We start from the raw sequence: 11188 nt of genomic DNA on the forward strand, positions 1-11188 counted from the left end.
AGATTGATAAATTTATAACTAAATGTAAAAGCCTTTAGTTTTTATGCTTTTGTAATTTTTTCACAGTAACAAACTCACAAATTAACAACAACAATACTGTTAGACAATGTGTCCTAAATTATAGTTTGCAAAAAATGGTCATGTTTTTAAAGAATTTACATTACTTCTAAATAAAATAGAAAGTTACCTGGAGGTACTATCCAAAGAGTTTTAATACATAGTATTTACACATAGGAAGCTTTCAATAGTAGGGCTTGATACCATTTTAAAAATAAAACAATGGCAAGAGAAGTTTGGAAATGACTCAAACTATCATCTTTTTACTTTGCAATTACAAAAGCAAAGCATGGCTATATGCAGTCAGTAAGCATTTAAACAATACAAAAGTATATAGAGTAAATAGTGAAGACCTCCTTCCCACTGGATTTCATTTATTTCAACTATTGCAAATGTGATTTGGGGATGGTGTCAAACATTTGTGAGGACAGTACGTTGACTTTACTACACAGCAGTAACCCTTCCTCAAATGACTCAATTTCAAATTGAGAAAATGAAATATAACTAGAACATGAATCATATCTTTCTGTCCTTATGTTCACACTTATATTAGAACATAATTTTAGCAAATCTATTGGGGGTAGAAATTTATGCAAGAGGCAAATGTATAGAATCTTTAAGACTACCTCTTCCCTCTCTGCCTCCTAGAGGAAGTGATATTGGGGAAGAACTCTTATGGAATCTTTACTTCATTCACTTCTGGGATCCCATCTTTAACTTACTGTCTCCTCTAAAAACTGTTTTCACCTTAAAATCCTCAAGATTGAACTGATGGCTTGGTCAGAAATCAGGTAAGTAAAACAAAGACTTAGGAAAATGTCCATCATGTAAAATAAACTATTAATTGAAAGGTAATTAATGCTACCATTCACACATTGATATAATTAAATGGATACATGATAACTGAATAAGTTACTTAATTTTCCCATTACTGTAGAAATTAAAGTATTAAAATTAAAAAGTCAGAGTCCCTGTGATATCATTATACGATAAATATTTGGAATATTTCCATCTATCAATAATGCCATCTGTCCTATCCAATACAAATGGACTACAACCCATATGGCTCCTTTCCCCATTGATTACTCTGATGAATGAGATAGCAAAACCACTCATAAAACCATCATATTATATGACACTGTCATTAAAAAGATATGGGGAAAGGAAAAACACAAGATGATACTTAATTTGAAGCTGTCAAGTCAATTTAGTGAAGTTTTAACAACCAACATTATGATCCTAAAAAGTATCAGCATGTTGAATAATATTATGTCTGTCTGTACTCTCCTAGCACCTTCAAAGAAAACCAAAGAACCAAAAAATTTCTGGAAAGAGTATAATAGCTTATTATGATACGTTCATATTACTAATTATTCTAGTAAGAATACACTCAAATATCTTTTCAGGCATAGATAATTAAGTTAAAAACACTCTTCTTTTGCTGTATAGAAAATTATAAAATGTTCATTTAGCTTCTGAGAGCAAGTCATTTTTAAAGCAAAAACTAGATACATTCCTTATATTTTAGAATACTGGCCATAAACGTCAACTCTGAAAAATGATCTTTCCCCAACTCATTTTCTTCTTAGCTATAAATGCATTCTCTTACAACAGCAAAATAATTACGATGATTCTGTAGCAAATTACTGTAAGCAGTACCTAAACTGACATTAACTAAGCAGGAAACTAATACCACTAACTGCAATACTCAGACTTTCAGTTTGATATGGTAATTTGCATTACCTTTAGTTATAGAGTGGGTATGGTTGGCATGCTTAGAGATTACCTTTATTTTTCAAGATCTATAAAGATGACCAGTATTTACTTTGTGCCATAGGCTCACTGAAAATATTGTACAATCTTTCCTTGGTGAAACTTTTTGAAAATTGGTACTTAACATCTGTGGATAAGTGAGAAGAAATACGTAATGAATAAATATTTTTATTCTACATTAAAACTCAAGTTTAGCTTATATAATTTAAATTTTTATATCATCTTATTTTTAGCTTGCATTGAATACCAAATGAAGTCACTAGGGACTTGGGGGGGGGGGGTGGGAAATCTGTGAAATAGCTCAAATTCAAACGTGTCAGCCACAGCAAAAATAAAGTACAAATCCAGGAAATATTTTCCCTATCAATTGGAAGCTCAGATATTGGAGCTTTGGAGACTGTTGGATTCAGAAAAACAATAATTATTACTTTGTAATAACTAAAGTAAGAGGGAGCTAGTGCTGCCCGTCGGCAAATTGCACCTTGTTATCAGCTGTAGAAGTGAGCAGGCTCCTTCTTGGAAGACAGGCATCTCCAAAGCAAAGTTTGCCAAATCAGTAACAGGCAGCCTCTAAGGCAACACAGCCACCTCTACAAGTATGAAAGCACGTAATTTTAAGAGAGATTTCAAATTTGGGATTATTATCTGTTGCTGTACCAATGCCCATGATTTTAATTGTATCTCTGCATTCTAGTTTAGTATCTGGCGGTATGAGGCTTCTTATTCTTCACCCTCTCCTTCCCTATATCATCTCTCTCCTCTAGTTTCTTCTTTTCAGCTTCTTCCAGGCTATTTTTCCCTGCTTGATTCCATATCTACTTCAGAATTGTTCTGTTAAGTGCATTCCTTATAAGACTTGATTTTAATAAAATTAAGGATAAAAACTACTTAAAACCATGTATCTTTAAATCACTTCCATTCAGAAACATGGTGTTATCCTTTCAATTTTTTAAAGCTTCACCAACCATAAGTATTTATGTTTTTTTCATAGAGGTCCTGAAATTTCTTACAGTTTTTTGATGTTACTGTGCGTGTTGTCTTTTTCCTCCATTATCTTTCTAATTGGTTACTGCTGATATTTGGAAAATTTTTTCGTATTTCCTTTGCAACTAGCAATGTTATGAAGCTCTAAACTTACTAATACTCCTGCTAGTTTAACTGGTTGTTCACATCTCATAGATTTATTAGGTAGATATTAATACCACAGCAAATAATGATGGCATTGCAATATAATTTTTAATATTAACAGAGAAAAAATTCTTGTAAGTTCTTTCTAGAATAAATTCCAATCATCAGCTTAATCTATTATTTATTTTAAGTACCCATTACTTTCTGTTGATATAATAGTATAAATAATGGTACATTCTAAATTCAGTATATTTCAGAAATGGCTTTTGATGTCTATGGGATAACTAGGAGTTACAACCTCAAACCAGGGTACAGATCTCATTCTGAAAAACATCATCTCTGTTAAATATTTTAGAAGAGTGGGTAGAAAAGGCCCTGTTCAAATGTCTTTGGAGAAATAAGATAAAATATACCCCAAGTGAACAAAATATCAGAGATAAACCCCCATTTCCAGAAAGTACAGTATACCACAGGGGCAGAAATGTTTCCAAGCAGAATATTTTTCAACATTTTCTCAGAGCTCTAAGCTGCTCTTGAATGAGTCTTAACTTATTGCTTTGGAGAATTAAGATAAAGTTAGTGATGACTATAACTTTCTATTAAGTAATTTCCTTTCTCAATTGTGCACAGCCACTTACGCAGCAGAACATAACAGTTCAATCAAATCTTATTATGCCAGATTTAGTTCAAAGCGTTATGAAATGCACAGAGAAAGACCTGGTATTGTCTGAAGCAAACCTTTTCATAAATTGCTCTTTTGCAGACTAGCAATAAAATAGATACTGTAGGTACCTTTTTATATGTCCTTAAGCTCTTCTGCCAGGAATCCAGAGCAGTTGCAAAGAACTTGCTGCCTGTTATGTAACAGTGAGCCACAAGAATGTGGTGAGGTCCAGAGCCTCTATGCGTGGCCTCCAGAATTTTCAGGGTGTGGTTTAAGAACATGGAAGCTTCTGCTTGTGTTCTACCACTCATAAGTTTCACGGTGCAAGGTGTTAGTGCAATTTCCCCCGCAAGGTATGAGACTTCTCCAATGTAAACAGAAGAAGGAAATTAAGGTCTGATACAGCAAAATACACTTCTCTCCTCATTCAAGCTATTTTTGACTTTTTACTCAACAGGGAAAAGGAAAATAATAATAATAATATAATAATAATAATAATAATAATAATACTCATTCTGGTGAGTTTTCTGAGGATTAGAAGTAATGTATAAAAAATATTTATTTTAAACTCTATAGTTTAGGTTCAGAGTGGCAATGGATACATGCCAGCCATTGTTATTATTTCTAAATTAAGACTTCAAACCTAATAGGTGTAGCTCTCAGAAATTAACCACTGTATTTGTTTTGCAGAGTGAAAATAAGATGAGGATAAGTAATCTCATACACTGTGCATTAAAAAAAAAAAAAAAAGCTCTTTGGGTATATGTGATTAGCACTTTAAAAATATTATATGTCTTAATGCCCTGGACACAGATATTATTAGGGTATTATTTATTCTTGAGAAACATCTGAAATAAGATTAAGAGAAAGACCTTGTTTTAATGTTGTGTGTCCCTCAAGGGTGGTACTGTGGTTCAGTGGGATGAGGGGCTGTGGTGTTTGGGTCCTGAAAGAGGGTTTTCAATATGTCTCTGTAAAGTTGAAAATGGATTTGCACCTTTCTGTTTCAGAGACTAAAGGCACAGTATTTTTGGCTCCTAACAGTTGATAGATAACATTTTTTTTTTCTGTAGATCATTCTCTATAATTGGACATGAATTATATGAGACCTTTTTACAAAGCATCTGCTTCCTTTTTCTGTCGAGACATCTACTAGATCTTGCTCCAAAAGAGCAAGGAGGATAATAAAGGCTCTTAACTCTCTGATTTTCATAAAAATTCTGTGAATTTTTTTCACTACTGGAAAAAGTAAACATATGAACTGTTCAGTATATAGAGATGCCAAATGCAGAGTGGTGTTGAGTAAAAACTTTTTTTTTCTTCCCCATTCCTGGGGTGTGCAATTTCTTTAATAGAGACTTTGCTGAACTTCCATCACAACTAAAAATTCCTCAGTATTAAAGCTCAGTGAAAAGAAATCTCAGTGCCTGGAAGACAAGGCAATCAAATCATGTGACAGTCCCATATGCAACTCCAAATCTGTCCTCATAACTGTCTGTAGAGCTCACAAAAGAGTCACACATGTAGCTATTGGAAGAATATCTTACACAATTTGGCACACAAGTTCTAAGATTAGCAGCTGAAGAGGGGGAGGAGGAAGAGAGGAACATAATAGATTAACTGACACCCATCCACTATCTTTCTAAATTGTTTGGAATGTTAAAAATATTATTTTGATCAATCTATATATACACCCTCAAATTTGAAAGAGAAATGCAAAGCATGTTGTAGTTGAAAGAACAAATGGTTTTTTTTTTTTTAAACACACACACACACACACGCACACACACTATGAAGTATATGTCACTGAACAAGGGAGTCCAGCCAGCTCCCAAGTGGCATGATAACATGATGAAAAGCAATCCAGGATGCTGTGAATCAAAAAGGCATGGGTCTATTTTTAAAGAGGTCTGTGTCTCCCCATCCTGTTTGCCAAGTATAGTTTTTCTGGAGAAGTCCAACCTCCAAAGTAGGTGAGCTTCTAGATGTTCCAGGAGTTACCTACCCAGCATTGGACCGTCTTCTCCCTTTATAAGTCTTAGGCTTCTCCATACATTACCCATGTTAATCACTAGGCACACAGAAGAGCTGTCCAACTAGTTCACTTCCCCTATTCTTGAACAGATTGTTTGAGACATAATATGAATACTAATTAATGATAAAATATCTGTGAGTGTTTTGAAATATGGACAAAGATAGCACTTTGAGACAGGCGCCCAGATAGAGCTTATGCAACAAGCCGCACTGGTCATATAAAGGGTCAGGGTGCAACTCAGAGATATGAGAGCAAAATTGGCAGAGTTCTTGGCTCCAATACAGTGAGACTGTGGACTACTTTTTTGTTTTGTTTTGTTTTTTGAAGGGGGTGTTTCATTTTCTTTTTAACCTTTTCCCTCTGTTAAATTGGAAAAGTATAAAATAAAAACTCTCTTCAGAGACAAAGGGACAGAAAAGCAGTTAGAATTTTGTTAGAGGTCAACCAGAGTTGATAGAGGAATAAGACTCCAACATGTCTGACCCAGGAGTATGGGTCTGGGCTCTGCAGCAGAAGAGATACAAACAGGTTGGGTCTGACCCAGTGCTCAGTGCCCAAGGCTGCCTCAGACTCTCAGATGCAAAGGCTGAGGAAAGTCATTTAAAAGAATATGATCCTTCTTCAATTCCCATTTTACAAATAGTCTTCTTAAACTCATAGAAGTGTACCCACAGAGATATAGGAAATATAATTTTCTGTTACAGGGAAAGCATATTATTAGATGCAATTATGAAGAGGATTAAAATAGTATCTTCTGTATTAAGAACCTGAGGTACTGCCAAAACATACTGTCTCCCCTCCATTCCTTCTAAAACTGAGTATTGTATTTTCTCCTTAAAACCCATGTAAGTTGCCCCATCTGGACTCAGAAACTTTATCCTTTAACACAGTAGTCTTTGTATTCTCCTCTAATCCTCACACCTAACATGAATGCTTAAATAGTGCTTTATAATCTTAGGACTTCACCAATTGTAATTTGTTCTAATGGCAAAGAAAAGACAAGAGGGTTGTTTTTATATAAAATTTGGATTCTATATAATCCAAAATTAGATATAACAACAAAATAATTTATATTTGACCTTAGAGTTGATTTTGAATTGAATTTTACCAATGGATGTATAAAGTATTAGAGGAATTCATTTGTCTCACTCAAAGAAAAGACAATGTTTCATGAAAATCTGATGTGGGAAAGAATTAAAGTTGACCACAGTCTGTATTTCATGTTCACTCAGTCCTTATCTGTCTGAGAATTAGATATGGATTCCTACACTCTCCTGGAAGTAGATAATACTTTCTAAGACACATTCAAGATTTGCCATGTTCCAAACCTTCTTGGAGGCATGAGAAATGATTAATTATTTGCATTTCACAGGTTTCCCTGGAGTTCAACTAAATCTAGAAAGAAGAGAGATGTCAACAAATTTGTCATTATCAAATGAAATGCTGTTAATAGTAGTTGCCTAAAATGACAATAAAGTAAGTCCGTAAAATTAAAAAAGGAAGATGCATAATAAAGACAATTTATTGTGGACATGAATTTTTACAGTACCACACATTTTATGCTTGTGTATATTTATTCATATTTCTCTTCATATGTATTCATCTTTCCCTCCACCACCACAGCACACCTGTTGTTAGTGTGTGAAGGGTACAACAAGAACTTCTTAAATACATAGGAAAAAAAGAGATATGAAAATGCCTTCTGAGTTAACTGGAAAAATATACACAGTGCTCTGGGGTGGGTCTTTTCCTCATGATTGATCATTAGGGTTGGCTTGACCCCTTGCCTTGAGACTTAACATTTCATACTGGGACTTGTTTCCCCAAAGCCATCTCACCTAGAAGTTCTCACTTGGACCTCCCTTTATGTCACACAGAGATCCAAGGCTAACTAAAACATCCATCTTTCTATCTTGGCCTTGTGCCTGAGATCCAAAACTAGGCTGACTTGGATCTCTGCTTACCTAGATGGTAAGACAGACAACATGCTTAAAGAAGACAAAGGGTGTGTCATCTAATTCTCTTGCGTGTTCCAAGTATCCTCATGTTGATGTCATGTTATTCAAGTAAATTCTAGCAGGGGTTTTGTCCTCAGAAGTGACAGCTAGTACACCTTTACATAGGGACACTGTGAATTCACCAAGAGTGCTATTAGGACTTTTGAGTTGGCTGGGTTTCTACCATCTAAGTATATGAGGGTAAAATAGAATTTAAACCAGTTTTATAAAGAGAGTTGACATATAGAATCATTAAGAGCAAGAAGTGTGTAGGAAAGGATTTTTACCTTCTCACGTTCTGTTGCTTAGGCCCTGAAACTTGAATCTTTCTTGAATTCTTTTTTCATTTACTGCTCCCTTTCTATTGCCAGGAAATCCTGTCAGTTATACCTTCAAAATATATCCAGAATCCAACAACTTCTTACCAAGTTCCTTGTTACCATCCTGATCCAAGTCACTATCATTTTTCATATAGATTAGTGAGATAATTTCTTAATTGGTCGATCTGCTTCTACCTTTGGGAAAGTCCATGCTCAAGCTAGTGCCCAAGTGATACTCTGAACATACAAGTCACATCCGGTCAGGGCTCTGCTTAAAACCCTCTTGGCTTCCTATTTTACTCAGAGTAAAAGCCAAATTCCTTCCCCATGTCTATAAGGCCTGGCACAATTCCTGGCCATCTCCTTTGACCTCTCTGGCCTTGGCTTCTAGCATTCTCTTATAAATTCACCTTGCTGTGGTAACATTAATTTCCTCGGTACTTCTCAAACAGGCCTGAAACTTGAAAACTTCTATTTTTTCACAATCCCACTGGCTGTATCCTTGGCCTGGAGTGCCCTATTCTGGTGACCTGCTTTGTTAAATCATTTAGTTCCTTCAGGTCTTTGCTCAACTGATGCCTTCTCAGTGGGCCCATCTGTGAGTGTCCTATTTAATGTAATACCCCCCTCTCCCCAGATCCTTACCTCCATTCTCCATCTCCCTTATCCAGTCTACTTTTTTGTCTTTCCCTTTAGCATGTAAGTTCCATGAGAACCCAGTGCATAGTTAGGAGTGTTTGACAAATATTTGCTAAAAAAACATCCCTTTCAGAAGCAACACAGTGAATGATAAGGGAGGGCAATTTGCCAAGAACAAATACTAAAAATCATGGGAAACACTGTAAAATCTGAACAAAGAATAGGAATATCCCTCTACTTCCAATCAAATTATACAATTCCTTCATTTGAAATAAACCAAAAGGTTAAGGAAAAAGGTAGTCCATAGCCTCATGCTTTATTTTAGATGAGCACAGAAAATAGGTAACAACTAGCAAAACACTATAGTTATTATTATAGAATAAGAGCCATTTATTATTAGAATAACTAATTGTATGATCAATAAGGGATTGACCTGGGCATGGTAAAAACAGTAAAATATGAAAATTTAATTAAAGATTACATACCAAATATTAAGTGTCAACTGTGATCATCCCAAGGATAGTTGAATAAGAGTATAACCTGATACTAATGGCTGAATTTTATTTAAAATTTCTAAACTTTATGTTAAGTAAGAGTATAAATTAGTGTTTCACTTCTATCTAGTTTGAGTGAAACTGAGTTCTGTAGAATCTGGGACATTATCCCCAACACCTAGCATGGGGGCTGTGACACCTAACAGGTACGCAGTAAATGCTTTTTAACTAACAGAGAATGCACAAATCCACATACTTTCTCAGTATGATTAATTCCCCTTGTTCCTTCTTTCTCTGTGTTAACTGTAGAGCTTTCAATAGCATCTCGGTACAGGGGGAAAGGCAATAAAATATCCGTTGTATCTGCCTGTCTCATATATAAGTAAAGGCAGTAAAACAGTAAGAATTGGCCAGCTTGCTCTTCTGAAAACTTAAATGATAAAACCATATTTTCTTTCAACCAGCCCAGTAATGGGCTCAAGATCAAGTGGGAGATGAGGCATCCCTCAATTTACCCAACAAGATTTCTAATCATTTTTTTCCTTTTATTGTTCACTTTTTATCTTCCAGTGAAGTTTCAGAATAGTGTTAAATAGATGGTCCAAAGTTTGAGAGAAGGATACAAACTTACTAGAATCAGATTCGTGTGGCATATAGACTTTAGACTTTGGAGAACTAGGTTATGTGCGTTTGGATAAGTTACCATGTGAAACCAGTTTTCCTATCCATCAAATAACAATTCTGGTTCTTGAGAGGATGGTAGATAATGTATGTGGCATTCTCAGTACCTGGTAGACAAAATATAAATAGTAACTATTAGTTTAATGTTGAATCATCAGAAAATCGTATGATCCCACAAAGCAAATGTTTTGGTAGTATATGCAATTGTTTTCTATATATACTTGGTAGCTTAATTACTCAAGAATTATGGTAGTAATTTTTTCCTTTGATTTGGACTCTCTATCTTCATATTCAATGCTATCGGTTTAGTCACATGGATGAATTACAACTTATTGCTTCTTATAACAGTCTGAGAAAGTATTAATTAATAATTTAAGAGTAGTGAAAAATTTGATTTAATGAGTTCTTAAATCATAACAAATTATTATTCTATCAAGGTTTACATTTATATGTAGCACAAAGTTAATTACGGCCATTTATTTATTTATTCAGTAAATTTTTACTGAATGCCTATATGTACCAAACACTAACTTTGCTGGGGATGCAATATAAAAATATATCACTCTACTCTGAAGGAACCACACTGGAGTGGGAAGATAGTTATGCCAACAGAGGGCCACTGAATCATTTAGAAGACCAGTAAAAAGGCATTGCAACAGTTTAATCAAGAGACAAATTGCCGAACTGAGGCAGTGGCAGTGAGTTGAAATGGAGGGTCCTTATATTTATTGATGATATTCAGTAACTAGAATGGATGGAATGTGATGTTTAGTGAGATACATGTTTAGGGAGGGCAGGATGTAAAGGAAAAAAATTTAGGCTGCTTACGGGATCCAGTTCGATTAAGAGTCACAAGTTGTAAAAGTGATGCATTAAACAAAACGTTCTCCTTAAAATGTAACTCATGGAATCATCAGTGATATTTGAGTCAATAACAGGAAATGGAAGCAATAATGTTAAATTTAAGTAGAAGAGGACCCGTAGAAAAAAATAAAACGGAATGTTAACAAATGTAACTAGTTACATGACCACCATATAAATTCAGTGTAATGATTTATGATGATAAAAAACACTGGAACTACAGGCAGAAATTTTAGCTTACTGGTTTCATGAATAACCCTGAATTTTTGTTTTTCTTTTGTTTTTTTGTTTTTTTTTTTTTCAGCAAATATCCAATGTCCCAGGTCAGCAGCAGTGTATTTAAAAAGCATACTAATCTCCTTACTAAGGTGAGACTCAAATGTGCTTCCAACCCTCGGCTTAGAGGCTGGTGCCCCAGGGCCAATTCAGCACAAGTGTGCCCAACTAGTTCTAACTTGCTGCAATCACTTAGCAAGAGAAAAGTGTCTATTGCAAAAGGGATATAGTGACTGGATTGGTCTGCTCTTTAAAAAGCTATT

At 34.8% G+C, this 11188-nt stretch overlaps 1 long non-coding RNA gene across 1 annotated transcript in view; it reads right to left on the bottom strand.

The window, feature by feature from the left end:
• Positions 1-3912, bottom strand: part of LOC101686442 — a 44038-nt gene extending 40126 nt beyond the window's left edge. The window contains exon 1 of the long non-coding RNA XR_001179118.2: positions 3751-3912. This is a non-coding gene — a long non-coding RNA (uncharacterized LOC101686442). The remainder of the gene's footprint in view (positions 1-3750) is intronic.
• Between the last annotated feature and the right edge of the window lie 7276 nt (positions 3913-11188).

Source organism: Mustela putorius, unplaced genomic scaffold (genome assembly GCF_011764305.1).
Source record: "Mustela putorius furo isolate JIRA1106 unplaced genomic scaffold, ASM1176430v1.1 tig00003898_pilon_pilon_pilon, whole genome shotgun sequence".
In the NCBI taxonomy this organism is placed as follows: domain Eukaryota; kingdom Metazoa; phylum Chordata; class Mammalia; order Carnivora; family Mustelidae; genus Mustela; species Mustela putorius.